Source organism: Aotus nancymaae, unplaced genomic scaffold (assembly GCF_030222135.1).
Source record: "Aotus nancymaae isolate 86718 unplaced genomic scaffold, 86718_ANA_hifiasm-v0.15.2.pri h1tg000002l, whole genome shotgun sequence".
Lineage (NCBI taxonomy): Eukaryota > Metazoa > Chordata > Mammalia > Primates > Aotidae > Aotus > Aotus nancymaae.
In genome coordinates, this window is record NW_026988413.1 from 27,966,540 (window position 1) to 27,979,828 (window position 13,289).

At 40.5% G+C, this 13,289-nt stretch overlaps 1 protein-coding gene across 2 annotated transcripts in view; it reads left to right on the top strand.

Annotated features, from left to right (window-relative positions):
* The window catches only part of TNPO3 (transportin 3), a 100,060-nt gene that overhangs the window by 14,681 nt on the left and 72,090 nt on the right, over positions 1-13,289 (top strand). Inside the window, exon 2 of one of the 2 annotated variants that reach the window (XM_012474064.2) lies at positions 6,290-6,452. The exons of the other annotated variant lie outside the window; for it this stretch is intronic. The gene's annotated coding sequence lies outside the window, so the exon portion shown is untranslated. The remainder of the gene's footprint in view (positions 1-6,289; positions 6,453-13,289) is intronic. 2 annotated transcript variants of the gene reach the window in all.

A 13,289-nucleotide genomic window follows, 5' to 3' on the forward strand; every position in this document is an offset into this window, starting at 1 on the left:
ATTGCACCTATTTGGTTATTCTCTCTTTTCTTTTTTATTAGTCTGGCTAGTGGTCTATTTTGTTGAGCTTTTCAAAAAACCAGCTCCTGGATTTATTGATTTTTTTGTAGGGTTTTTTGTGTCTCTATCTCCTTCAATTCTGCTTTGATCTTAGTTATTTCTTGTCTTCTGCTAGGTTTTGAGTTTTTTTGATCTTGCTCCTCTAGCTCTTTCAGTTTTGATGATAGGGTGTCAATTTTAGTTCTCTCCTTTCTTCTCATGTGGGCACTTATTGCTATATATTTTCCTCTAGAGACTGCTTTAAATGTGTCCCAGAGATTCTGGTATGTGGTGTCTTCGTTCTCGTTGGTTTCGAAGAACATCTTTATTTCTGCCTTCATTTCAGTGTTTATCCAGTCAACATTCAGGAGAAAGTTGTTCAATTTCCATGAGGCTGTGCGGTTCTGGGTTGGCTTCTGAATTCTGAGTTCTAACTTGATTGCACTGTAGTCTGAGAGACTGTTTGTTATGGTTTCCGTTCTTTTGCATTTGCTGAGGAGTGATTTACTTCCAATTATGTGGTCAATTTTAGAGTAGGTGTGATGTGGTGCTGAGAAGAATGTATATTCTGTGGATTTGGGCTGGAGAATTCTGTAAATGTCTATTAGGTTTGCTTGTTCCAGGTCTGAGTTCAAGTCCTGGATATCCTTATTAATTTTCTGTCTCGTTGATCTGTCTAATATTGACAATGGTGTGTTGAAGTCTCCCACTCTTAATGTGTGGGAGTCTAAGTCTCTTTTCAAGTCTTTAAGAACTTGCCTTAAGTATCTGGGTGCTCCTGTATTAGGTGCATATATATTTAGGATCGTTAGCTCTTCTTGTTGCATTGATCCTTTTACCATTATGTAATGTCCTTCTTTGTCTCTTTTGATCTTTGTTGCTTTAAAGTCTATTTTATCAGAGATGAGAATTGCAACTCCTGCTTTTTTTTGCTCTCCATTTGCTTGGTAAATCTTCCTCCATCCCTTTATTTTGAGCCTTTGTGTATCCTTGCATGTGAGGTGGGTTTCCTGGATACAGCACACTGATGGGTTTTGGCTTTTTATCCAGTTTGCCAGTCTGTGTCTTTTGATTGGGGCATTTAGTCCATTTACATTTAGGGTTAATATTTTTATGTGTGAGTTTGCTCCTGTCATTTTGATGCTAGCTGGCTGTTTTGCCCATTGGTTGATGCAGATTCTTCATTGTGTTGATGCTCTTTACCATTTCGTGCGTTTTTGGAGTGGCTGGTGCTGGTTGTTTTTTTCTATGTGTAGTGTCTCCTTCAGGAGCTCTTGTAAAGCTGGTCTGGTGGTGATGAAATCTGTGAGTACTTGCTTGTTCACAAAGGATTTTATTTTTCCTTCACTTATGAAGCTTAGTTTGGCTGGATATGAAATTCTGGGTTGAAAGTTCTTTTCTTTAAGGATGTTGAATATCGGCCCCCACTCTCTTCTGGCCTGTAGGGTTTCTGCTGAGAGATCTGCTGTGAGTCTGATGGGCTTCCCCTTGTGGGTAACCCGACCTTTCTCTCTGGCTGCCCTTAGTATTTTCTCCTTCATTTCAACCCTGGTGAACCTGATGATTATGTGCCTTGGGGTTGCTCTTCTAGAGGAATATCTTTGTGGTGTTCTCTGTATTTCCTGGACTTGAATATTGGCCTGCCTTGCTAGGTTGGGGAAGTTTTCCTGGATAATATCCTGAAGAGTATTTTCCAGCTTGGATGCATTCTCTTTGTCACATTCAGGTACACCTATCAAACGTAGATTAGGTCTTTTCACGTAGTCCCATATTTCTTGTTGACTCTCTTCATTCCTTTTTACCTTGTTTTCTCTAATCTTCCCTTCTCGTTTTATTTCATTGAGTTGATCTTCAACTTCTGATATCCTTTCTTCTGCTTGGTCAATTCTGCTGTTGAAACTTGTGCATGCTTCGCGAAGTTCTCGTGTTGTGTTTTTCAGCTCCATCAATTCACTCATATTCCTCTCTAAGTTGTCCATTCTCGTTAGCATTTCATCAAGTCTTTTTTCAAGGTTCTTAGTTTCTTTGCATTGGGTTAGAACATGTTCTTTTAGCTCACAGAAGTTTCTTATTATCCATTTTCTGAAAGCTGATTCTGTCATTTCATCACACTCATTCTCCGTCCAGTCTTGTTCCCGTGCTGGTGAGGAGTTATGCTGCCTTGTAGGAGGAGAGGTGTTCTGGTTTTGGGTGTTTTCATCCTTTTTGCGCTGGTTTCTTCCCATCTTTGTGGATTTATCCGCCTATTGACTTTGTAGTTGCTGTCTTTCTGATTTTGGTAATTTTAAGTCTGCAGCAGCTGAACTCATAAACCCCCTTTTCTTCCCCCCAGGTGTTCTGGCCCAGGGGGTTAGTGCTTTATGCTTCTCAGCTGTGTTGCTACCGTTTTCCCTGCCCACAAGGTGGCAGTCTAGTCACACTCAGCCTGCAGAGGCTTCGCTGAGCTGCTGTGGGCTCCGCCCAGCTTCCATGTGAGCTTCCCTGCAGTCCTGTTTATATGGGTGTAGTTAGAACTGCTTCCGCTATGCTGGCCCGCCCCTGTAGTGATGGAGTCTCTGTAGTGGCGGGTTGTCTTGGTTACGGCAAATTGCCCCGGGAACTGCAGGGTGTTTCCCGATGGAGGACGCCCCTCCCCCACAGAGCTGGACCGTCCCGGGTTCAGCCGTGTTTCCAGAGGGGCCCTCTTTGCCCGGTAATCTCTTGGCTTGCCTCCTTGCCTCAGCTCCCCTTGCTGGCCCAGAGGGGACACAGTCTCGTTCACTTTGCTCAAGGAGCCGCTGCTCCCCGCCCCCAGTGCAGGCCGAGCAGCTGCTCTGGTCCAACCAGCGGCGCTGGGAACCCGTGGAGCTTCTCCGCCTGTGAATCTCCTGGTCTGTGGGCAGTTAAAATCCGCTGCCCTGTGTGCCGCTGCGTCAGCCAAAGCAGCGGCTCTGAGATTCGTGGCGCGTCCTTGCCCGGGGGTCTCCTGGCTTGGCTCCCTGCTTCAGCTCCCCTTGCTGGCTCAGAGGGAACTCTGTCTCTCTCGCTCTCCATAAGAAGCCACTGCCCCCTGCCCCAGGGCGTAGGCTGAGCGGCCATGCCGCTCAAACCAGCGGTGCTGGCGACCCGTGGGGCTTCTCCTCCTGTGAATCTCCTGGTCTGTGGGCAGTAAAAATCCGTCTGGAAATGCGGCGTCCACTCACCCTCTGCACCTTCTCTCGGAGCTGCAATCCCAACTTCCTCCTAAGCGGCCATCTTGCGGTTTTTACTTATTTTTTCTCAAGCCCACAACACAATTCTTTTTTTTCTTTTGTATTCATTGCTTCCTAGTTGTATTTTCTGTCTCAATCATAGTGTAATATCATTTTAACAGTTATTTTCAAAGCAAGAGAATGTATTTGGAACTGCACATGAAAACATACGTGTTTTTAGTAAGACTCCATCTCAAAAGCAAAAAAATTTTAAAAAGGGCCAGGTGCAGTGACTCACGCCTATAATCCCAACACTTTGGGAGGCCAAAGCGGGCAGATCACTTGAGGTCAGGAGTTCAAGAAAATATACGTGCTTTTATATAAATAAGCATTCAGAGATTTAAAAACTACTTTAATACTTTATTACAATACTTTAAGTTAGACATCTTACATTTATATAAGTTTGAAAAATTTGAGTCTTAAGTACTGTTAACATATGCTTAGTATGTACAGTAGAATTATCTTCTGGTTTACGTGAGTTATAAAACTGAGCAGGTCAGCAGAAATAGAGACCAGTGTTGAAAGAAAGTAAGTTTTCTGTATTTTGGCTTTCAGACAGCCCTTGCACAGGCTATTTGTTTAAAATGAAATGGTTTCAAGCTTGGCATTTTCTATTTTTAAAGCAAGACTACCTAGTATAAATAAGGTCCACAGTGAAAGGATTATCAAGCAGTGCTTGCCTTGGTCATTCCCAACTGAAGTTGACTTTATGGATCTAAATTTATTTGTCTTTTTTCAGGGTTATTCTTGAGATTAATACCCACATTCACAGGTAATTGAGGAGTATTATTTTGGATAGGGATTCTTGTCATGAAAAAATTGGGGCAAGATATCTCAGTACCATCTTATGTGTGACTGACCAACTACTACATAATTGAGCCAAAATTCATTTATCAGAGGTCATTATGATACAGGATTATTTGAAAATGTTTGTCTCAGAAGCACTGAGATTTCGTGAGAATCTGGGAAGACCACAGTGTTCAGTACTGTCATTGGCCTTATTCCTTTCTCTTATTTTGATTTAATTTCAGTTTATTTTAGAGATAGGGTTTCACTCTGTCACCCAGTCTGGAGTGCAGTGGCAGGATCACAGCTCACTGTAACTAGGGCTCCAGTGATCCTCCTACCTCAGTCCCCTACTCTCACCCCTAGAAGCTGGGACCAAAGGTGCACACTGTCACATCCTGCTATTTGTTTTTGTCATGTAAAGACTGGGTCTTGCTGTGTTTCCCAGGTTGGTCTAGAATTTCTGGCCTCAGGTGATCCTCCCACCTTGGCCTCCCAAAGTGCTGAGATGACAGGTGTGAGCCACTGCACCTGGCCCCTCCTTTTAAGTACTTGTTTTTAGCTATTAATATCTTCCCTCATAAGGAAAATACTTTTTTTCTTTTGATTATATATTTAGCTGTTATGGAGATGGCTGTGAAAATGTAAGTTGACTGAACTTACCTCTATAAGTGAACTTTTTTTACTTCTAAAAAATTGATTTATGTATACCCAAGTGTATTTTGTGGGTCTGGGAGCTTGCTAGGGGATTTATGATTTCTTTTCTTTTCTTTTCTTTTCTTTTGGAGACAGAGTCTTGCTCTGTCACCAGGCTGGAGTGCAGTGGCACAACCTCAGCTTACTGCAACTTCTGCGTCTTGGGTTCAAGCAGTTCTCCTGCTTCAGCCTCCTGAGTAGCTAGGACTACAGGTGCGTGCTACCATGCCCAGCTAATTTTTGTATTTTTAGTAAAGATGGGGTTTCACCATATTGGTCAGGATGGTCTCGATCTCTTGATGTTGTGATCCACCCACCTCGGCCTCCCAAAGTGCTGGGATTACAGGTGTGAGCCACCGTGCTTGGCTAATACTTTTCTTTTACAACTTTTTTTTGGAGGATGGGAGTTGCTGTGTCACTGCTTTGGTGAAGATATTAGCTAAGTTTGATTTCATCTTGGTTTCTGTGTTTCAGGCCATCTTGCAAAAGAAGTAAAATTGAAAATTATTTTTAGGTAGTGATGATATCTTATGTGCCCCTCAGTTTTTTTCTTAATTAATATCCTTTCAAACCATTTTTCTTCCCACTCTCTGAGAAAGTTATCGGGAAGTAATTTGTTGTAACAAATCTAGCAATTTATCTTGTTTTGTAAAATTCTCATAAAGGATTAGATAAAAGAACTTAAGATAGTTGATGACTTAAAAAAATTACTTTTTCTGTTTCAGGTAAATTAGACTTGTTCTTTCTTTACCTGTCTCATGAAAATGATTTTTTCTTGATTAGGGAAATTCTGACTTTTCTAGCTCTATACCACATGGTTGCAGGACATATATTTAAAATGTTGTTTTCTTTGACTGATTTATAGTTTTCTTTTTAAGAGTCCTTTTTACTCTGTATTCTGATGTAGTCTTCTTTCCCAGAACTTTCCCCAATATACTATAAATCTTTGAAAGTCTTCATTTAATAAATAATATTGTTCACTCATTGAAATGCTTAAAAAAATGCAGCACCCTGACACGTTACTTTTCATGTCTTACTGAATTATCTGTATTTCCAGAACTTTATTTTCTATTTGCCAGAGCTCTTTGGTACTCAGTGAAGTATTTTAGGTAATTCTGCTTAATTTGAGGAGTTTTTTGTGTTGGATTAACTAGCAGCTGTAATGTACTGCTAATTCCTGGCAGCTAATGAGTCCTTAGGCGCCTGTCTGGGTGTGTGCTTGCATTGTTGAGGGCCTGCTCAGTGATTCTGGTTGATTTCGGCAGTTTTAGAAATGTTAGTGCAGAAGTGAGTCTTGGAGCAACAGTGCACCATTAAAGATAAAAGGGAGCAAGTACTTTAGGATCTGCTGTGAAGTATAATGAAGGGCTTAGAGCATGTTAGTGAAAGGATTGCTGGGCCATAGCCTGCCTCATATTCATCACATAGTCATGGAAATATCTTTTGAAAAGACTGACATAAAGGCCTGTTCTGCTACTGCTTTGTGAAATGGAAGATTGGAATTAGATGCTTAAATGGAAAATGTTCTCTTGTTGCAGCCTCTTTGAAATGTGCTGCTAGTGGGAGCTGCAGCTTCCTCCTGCTGACTCTGAGCCCCAGGCTTCAGTTGAGATGGTCCTTTCAGAAATGTGGAGCTTAGTCCAATCCTGGATTTCAGTGGGTAGCACCTGGCATCTGTGTGGCTAGAAAGTCCTATGAAGTGTAAGTGCTTTATTCTCTCCTTATAAAGAATCCCTTTTCCTTCCTTGATTTTCTTCCTTCCCTTCCTTTTTTCTGCTGTTTAGCAGAGGGGAAGAACAGTAAGCAATGTACTGTAGTGTGTAGGGTATCAGGATTTGGTTGCATTTTCTTTATGACTCAGTAGCCAAAACAAGATTTCATTTTGTTTTCTTTTTTGAGACAGCATCTCACTCTGTCACTCAGGCTGAAGGGCAGTGGTGTGATCGTAGCTTGCCCCTGCCCCCAGCTGCTGGGCTCAACCAATCCTACTGTCTCAGTCTCCAATGTAGCTAGGGATGCAAGTACACCACGCCTGGGTGATTTTTAGATTTTTTTGTGTGGAGACAGGGTCTTGCTATGTTGTCTCCGGGCTGGTTTCAAGCACTTGGCCTTAAGCAAGCCTCCTGCCTTGGCCTCTGAAAACTCTGGGATTACAGGTGTGAGCCACCATGCCTGGCTGGATGTCAACAATTCTTAAACTCTCCTGGAATTCAAAGTGACAGTTACGACCCTTAACGTTTAGTGTGGGCAATATCATCATGGGTGATTTTTTCATTGACAACATAGCTTTGATACCCAAGTTTACCAAGTGAATCTTTAGGAGTCACTATCATATTAAGTTATTATTCTGAAAAAACCAATACAGTATTTGAAAGGAACAGTACATTTGACCAGCAGGTAAGATAGTATCAAAGTAAATAAGGGTGCTTGAATTTAGAAGATAGTGCTTTCCTTTTACTTCTATTTGATACATTTGTAAGTCGATGTAAAAAAAAAAAAAAGGTTGACTTACATGAGTAAGTTGATTTTTCTAAGACGAATTTCCCATAGCATCGTCCTAGGAAATTCATTTAGCTGCCATTATAGTTTAGTTTAAAAAACCCCAAACTAGCCGGGCGTGGTGGCTTACGCCTGTAATCCCAGCACTTTGGGAGGCTGAGGTGGGCGGATCACGAGGTCAAGAGATCGAGACCATCCTGGCCAACATGGTGGAACCCAATCTCTACTAAAAATACAAAAATTAACTGAGTGTGGTGGCATGCGCCTCTAGTCCCAGCTACTCGGGAGGCTGAGGAATGAGAATTGCTTGAACCCGGGAGGCAGAGGTTGCAGTGAGCCGAGATTGCGTCACTGCGCTCCAGGCTGGCGCCTGGCGACAAAATGAGACTCTTGTCTCAAAAAACAAAACAAAACAAAACCCCAAACTAGATAATAACATAATGAACATTAAAAAGTGCAATTTTCTGCTTGTAGAAAAATAATTTTTTTAATGGGAGGTAATTTTCTTTTTTTTTTTTTTTGAGACGGAGTTTCGCTCTTGTTACCCAGGCTGGAGTGCAATGGTGCGATCTCGGCTCACCGCAACCTCCGCCTCCTGGGTTCAGGCAATTCTCCTGCCTCAGCCTCCTGAGTAGCTGGGATTACAGGCACGCGCCACCATGCCCAGCTAATTTTTTGTATTTTTAGTAGAAAATAACCATTATCTAGAAAATGAATTATCAAAGACTAAAATAACTGATGTCTTAACCAAACTGATAAAACATCACCAATAGTTGTATGTGACAACTGATGTGATTCAGTAAAAACGACAAATTATCATCTATGCAGTATTCTTGCAAAAAATGTTTGACCTGATTGCATTCATGAGAAAAGAGCCAGACAAATCTGAATAGTAGGGCATACTAAAAACTAAGACAAAATGGCCCACCCTGGGGTGTGTGTGTGTGTGTGTGTGTTGAGATGGAGTCTCACTCTATCACCCAGGCTGGAGTGCAGGGGCGCGATCTCAGCTCATTCCAACCTCTGCTTCCCAGGTTCCAGCGTCTCCTGCTTCAGCCTCCTGCACAGCTGGGACTACAGGCGCCCACCACCATGCCTGGCTAATTTTTTTATTTTTAGTAGAGATGGGGTTTCACCATAGCTGGTCTCAAACTCCTGACCTTGTGATCTATCCGCCTCAGTCCCTCAAAGTGCTGGGATTACAGGCGTGAGCCACTGTAAATCTACCTGATTTGCTGTTTGGCCCTTTCTAATGGTTCTTAATTTCAGTTACCATATTTTTTACTTCTAAAATTTCCTTTTAATTCTTTTTTATATATTCCATTTCTTAATGGAAATTCTCCAGTTTCATCTTCTAAGTCTTTGCATATATTAATCAGCTATTCATTTTTTTCAACTCTTTATTTATGTTAACCTTTTAGAAATAAACCTTATAATGCCCTACTCCTTAAACATTTCCACATGTATCTTGTAAGAACGAGGACATTTTTCTAAAATAAAGATGCATTTAAGCAAGGTTATTTTGTAGTTTATTTGCCTTTGTGTATTGCTAACTTGTGGAAAGTAGTATTGTTTCTGTCATTATACATCTTAGGTGGATGTGGAACTTTTCTGAAGTATTTTTATTCTTCATATATTTTAAATCCCACAAGATATTATTGCTTTATATAATAAGTGTTAATTGGATTTACCCAAATACTTAGCTGCTTTTCCATTGTTCTTTGTTAGTTCCTGATTTCTGTTTTCTCTTTTCCTGCTAGGATTTTAATTATATATTTTAGCCTTTTTCACTCCGTCCCACATGTCACTTACATTCTTCTCCTTGTCTACCTTTATTCTTTTTTTTTTCCTTTTGAGACAGAGTCTCGCTCTGTCATCCAGGTTGGAGTGCAGTGTCGCAATCTCAGCTCACTGCAACCTCTGCCTCCTGGGTTCAAGTGATTCTTCTGCCTTAGCCTCTGGCTGGGACTATAGGCGCACACCACCATGCCCAGCTAATTTTTGTGTTTTTAGTAGAGATGAGGTTTCACCATATTGGCCAGGCTGGTCTCAAACTTCTGACCTGTGATCTACCCACCTTGGCCTCTTAAAGTGCTGGGATTATGGGTGTGAGCCACCACACCTGGCCTACCTTTCCTCCTTTTTTTGACTTTGTGCTTCAGTCTGTTTTTTATTGGCCGATTATCAAGGATAGTAATGTATTCTTCAGTTGTCTGATTTGCTGTTTGGCCCTTTCTAATGGTTCTTAATTTCAGTTACCATATTTTTTACTTCTAAAATTTCCTTTTAATTCTTTTTTATATATTCCATTTCTTAATGGAAATTCTCCAGTTTCATCTTCTAAGTCTTTGCATATATTAATCAGCTATTCATTTTTTTCAACTCTTTATTTATGTTAACCTTTTAGAAATAAACCTTATAATGCCCTACTCCTTAAACATTTCCACATGTATCTTGTAAGAACGAGGACATTTTTCTAAAATAAACTAAAACTATTGTCATTCCAAGAAATTCAGCTTTGATATGATGGTATTATCAGCCTGTATTCGAATTTTCCTAATTGCCCTAGTTAATAGATTTCTAGGTTTCTAAAATTTTATTTTTTCTAATCTAGTATCCTTCAAGGGTAATGCTTTTTTTTTTTAGTTATTATATCTCTTTAGTTACCTGGATATTGTTTTTCTTTTATGATAATTATATTAACAAACAAATCCAAGACAGGAGTGATAGTGCACACCTTTAGCCCCAGCTACTCAGGAGACTGAAGTGGTAGAGTTGCTTGAGCCCAGGAGGCCAGACTGGACATGTCAAGACCCTGTCCCTTTAAAACACACACAGCCAGGCACAGTGGCTCACGCCTGTAATCCCAGCACTTTGAGGGACTGAGGCGGATAGATCACAAGGTCAGGAGTTTGAGACCAGCTATGGTGAAACCCCATCTCTACTAAAAATAAAAAAATTAGCCAGGCATGGTGGTGGGCGCCTGTAGTCCCAGCTGTGCAGGAGGCTGAAGCAGGAGACGCTGGAACCTGGGAAGCAGAGGTTGGAATGAGCTGAGATCGCGCCCCTGCACTCCAGCCTGGGTGATAGAGTGAGACTCCATCTCAACACACACACACACACACACCCCCCAGGGTGGGCCATTTTGTCTTAGTTTTTAGTATGCCCTACTATTCAGATTTGTCTGGCTCTTTTCTCATGAATGCAATCAGGTCAAACATTTTTTGCAAGAATACTGCATAGATGATAATTTGTCGTTTTTACTGAATCACATCAGTTGTCACATACAACTATTGGTGATGTTTTATCAGTTTGGTTAAGACATCAGTTATTTTAGTCTTTGATAATTCATTTTCTAGATAATGGTTATTTTCTATTGTCTGTTTCTTTCCAGTTGTTGTCACTTGGTTTTGCTTGTTGTTGTTTTTTTTTTCTTTACTCCAGACGAGGTCTCCCTCTGTCACCTAGGCTAGAGTGCAGTGGTGTGATCACGGCTTACTGCAGCCTTGACCTCCTGGGCTCAAATAAATGGACCGCCCACCACAACCTCCCAAGTAGCTGGTATTACAAGCATACACCACCATGTCTGGCTAATTTCTTTTTTGTGTGTGGAGAGATGAGGTTTCACTTTGTTGCCCAGGTTGGTCTTGAACTTCTGGCTTCAAGTGATCCTCCCACCTTGGCCTCCCAAAGTGCTGGGATTACAGGTGTGAGCCAGCGTTCCTGGCCTGGCTTTGCTTTTGTTGTTTAAGAAAAGTTAAAGAAATAAATGATGTTTTCTTCCTGAGATAATTTTCTTTTGCTTCTGGCAGGTCTTTATGACAGGGACAGATATCTTTGAAATTCAAAAAGGAATTGAGCAGATTCTAAGCTGTGTTTCAACCTGTTCCTTTTTTTTTTTTTCCCAAGACAAAGTCTTGCTCTGCTGCCCAGGCTGGAATGCAGTGGCGTGATCATGGCTTACCGCAACCTCTGTATCCTGGGCTCAAGCAATACTCCCACCTCAGTATTCCTGCCCATATCCCCCAGTAGCTGGCACTACAGACACGCCATCATGTCCAGCTAATTTCATCATATTGCCCAGGCTGGTCTTGAACTTCTAGGATTCAAGCAGTCCTCCTGCCAAAGTTTCCCAAAGTGTTGGGATTACAGGCATGAACTCTGGTGCCTGGCCTAATTTCTGTTTCTATGAGGCTTGCTATTTTAGATATCTTATATAAGTTGGAATCATTCAGTACTTATCTTTTAGTGATAAGTGTATTTTCACTCAGTGTATCCTTGAGGTTCATCCATGTTGTGGTGTGTGTCAGAATTTCCTCCCTTTTGAAGGCTTAGTAACATTTATTTCACTGCATGTATATACTATGTTTGTTTATCCATTTATCCATAGATGGGCATTTAGGGGCATTTAGTTTGCTTCTACCTCTTGGTTATTGTGAGTAATGCTGCAGTTGGCTGCAGTTGAACATGGGTGTGCCAATATCTTATTTATTTGAGATCTTTTTTTTTTCTTTTCTTTTTTTAGTTTATCTCTATTGCCCAGGCTCGAGTGCAGTGGCATGATCTTGGCTTACTGCAACCTCTACCTCCCAAGTTCAAGTGATTCTCATGCCTCAGCCTCCCAAGTAGCTGGGATTACAGATGTGTGCCACCATGTCTGGCTAATTTTTGTGTTTTTAGAAGAGATAGGGTTTTGCCATGTTGGCCAGGCTGGTCTTGAACTCCTGGCCTCAAGTGATTACCCACCTCCCAAAGTGCTGGGATTACAGGTGTGAGCCACCACTCCTGGCCCTGTTTGAGATCTTATATTCAGTTCTTTTAGATATATAGCCAGAACTGGGATTTCTGGAACATATAGTAGTTCTATATTTTTCATTTTTTGAGGAACCGCCATTCCCTTTTCCATAGTAGCTACACCATTTACATTCCTGCCAGCAGTGCAGAGGGTTCCAATGTCTCCATATCCTTGCTAACACTATTTTTTGAGGTTTTTTGCTTTGTTTTGTTTTTTTGGATAATGGTCATTATATTAGGTGTGAGGTAATATCTCGTTGTGGCTTTGATTTGCCTTTCCCTATCATTGGTGATGTTGAGTATCTTTTCATATGCTTTTTGGCCATTTGTGTATCTTTGGAGAAATATTTATTCCAAAAATGTCATCTAAGAAATCATTGTCAAATGCAATGATTATGAAGCATTTCCCCTAGGCTTTCTTCTAAGGGTTTTATAGTTTCATGTCTTATGTTTAGGTCTTTAGTCCTTTTTGAGTTAACTTTTATATATGATGTAAGTTACTAACTTTGTTCTTTTTCTTATGGATATTCAGTTTTCCTAGCACCTTTGTGTATTCATGGCATCCTTGTCAAAGATCATTTGAACTTTTTCAGGAGGGTTTATTTCTGGGTCTATTCCATTGTATTGGTCTATATGTGTCTTTATGCCAGTATCATACTGTTTTGATTACTGTGGTTTTGTAATAAGTGTCGAAATTGGAAGTGTAAGACCTCTAATATTATTCTTTTTAAAGATTGTTTTGGCTTTTTGGGGTCTGTTGAGGTTCCATATGAAGGAAACAGTTCCATTCTCTACCAAAAATGTCCTTGAGATTTTGGTAAAAGTTACATTTTTATCTGTAGATTGCTTTGGGTGGTATTGAAATCTTAACAATATTAAGCCTTCCAGTCTATGAGCATGAGATGTCTTTCCTTTATTGGTGTCATCTTTAATTTCTTTCAGCAATGTTTTGTAATTTTCAGTATGCAAGTCTTTTGTCTCTTTGGTTAAGTTTACTGCTGAGTATTTTATTCTCTTTTATTCTATTGTAAATGGAATTGTTTCTTTTCAGATTGTTCATTGTTAGTATGTAGAAGCAACTAATTTTAATCTGTTAATTTTGTATTCTGCAACTTTGCCAAATTCATTTATTAAGTCTGACAATCTTCTTGGGGGATCTTTGGGGTTTTCTACATGTAAGATCATGTAGATTGATCTTACATTATATGTAACCAGAGATTATTTTACTTATTCCTTTCAATTTAG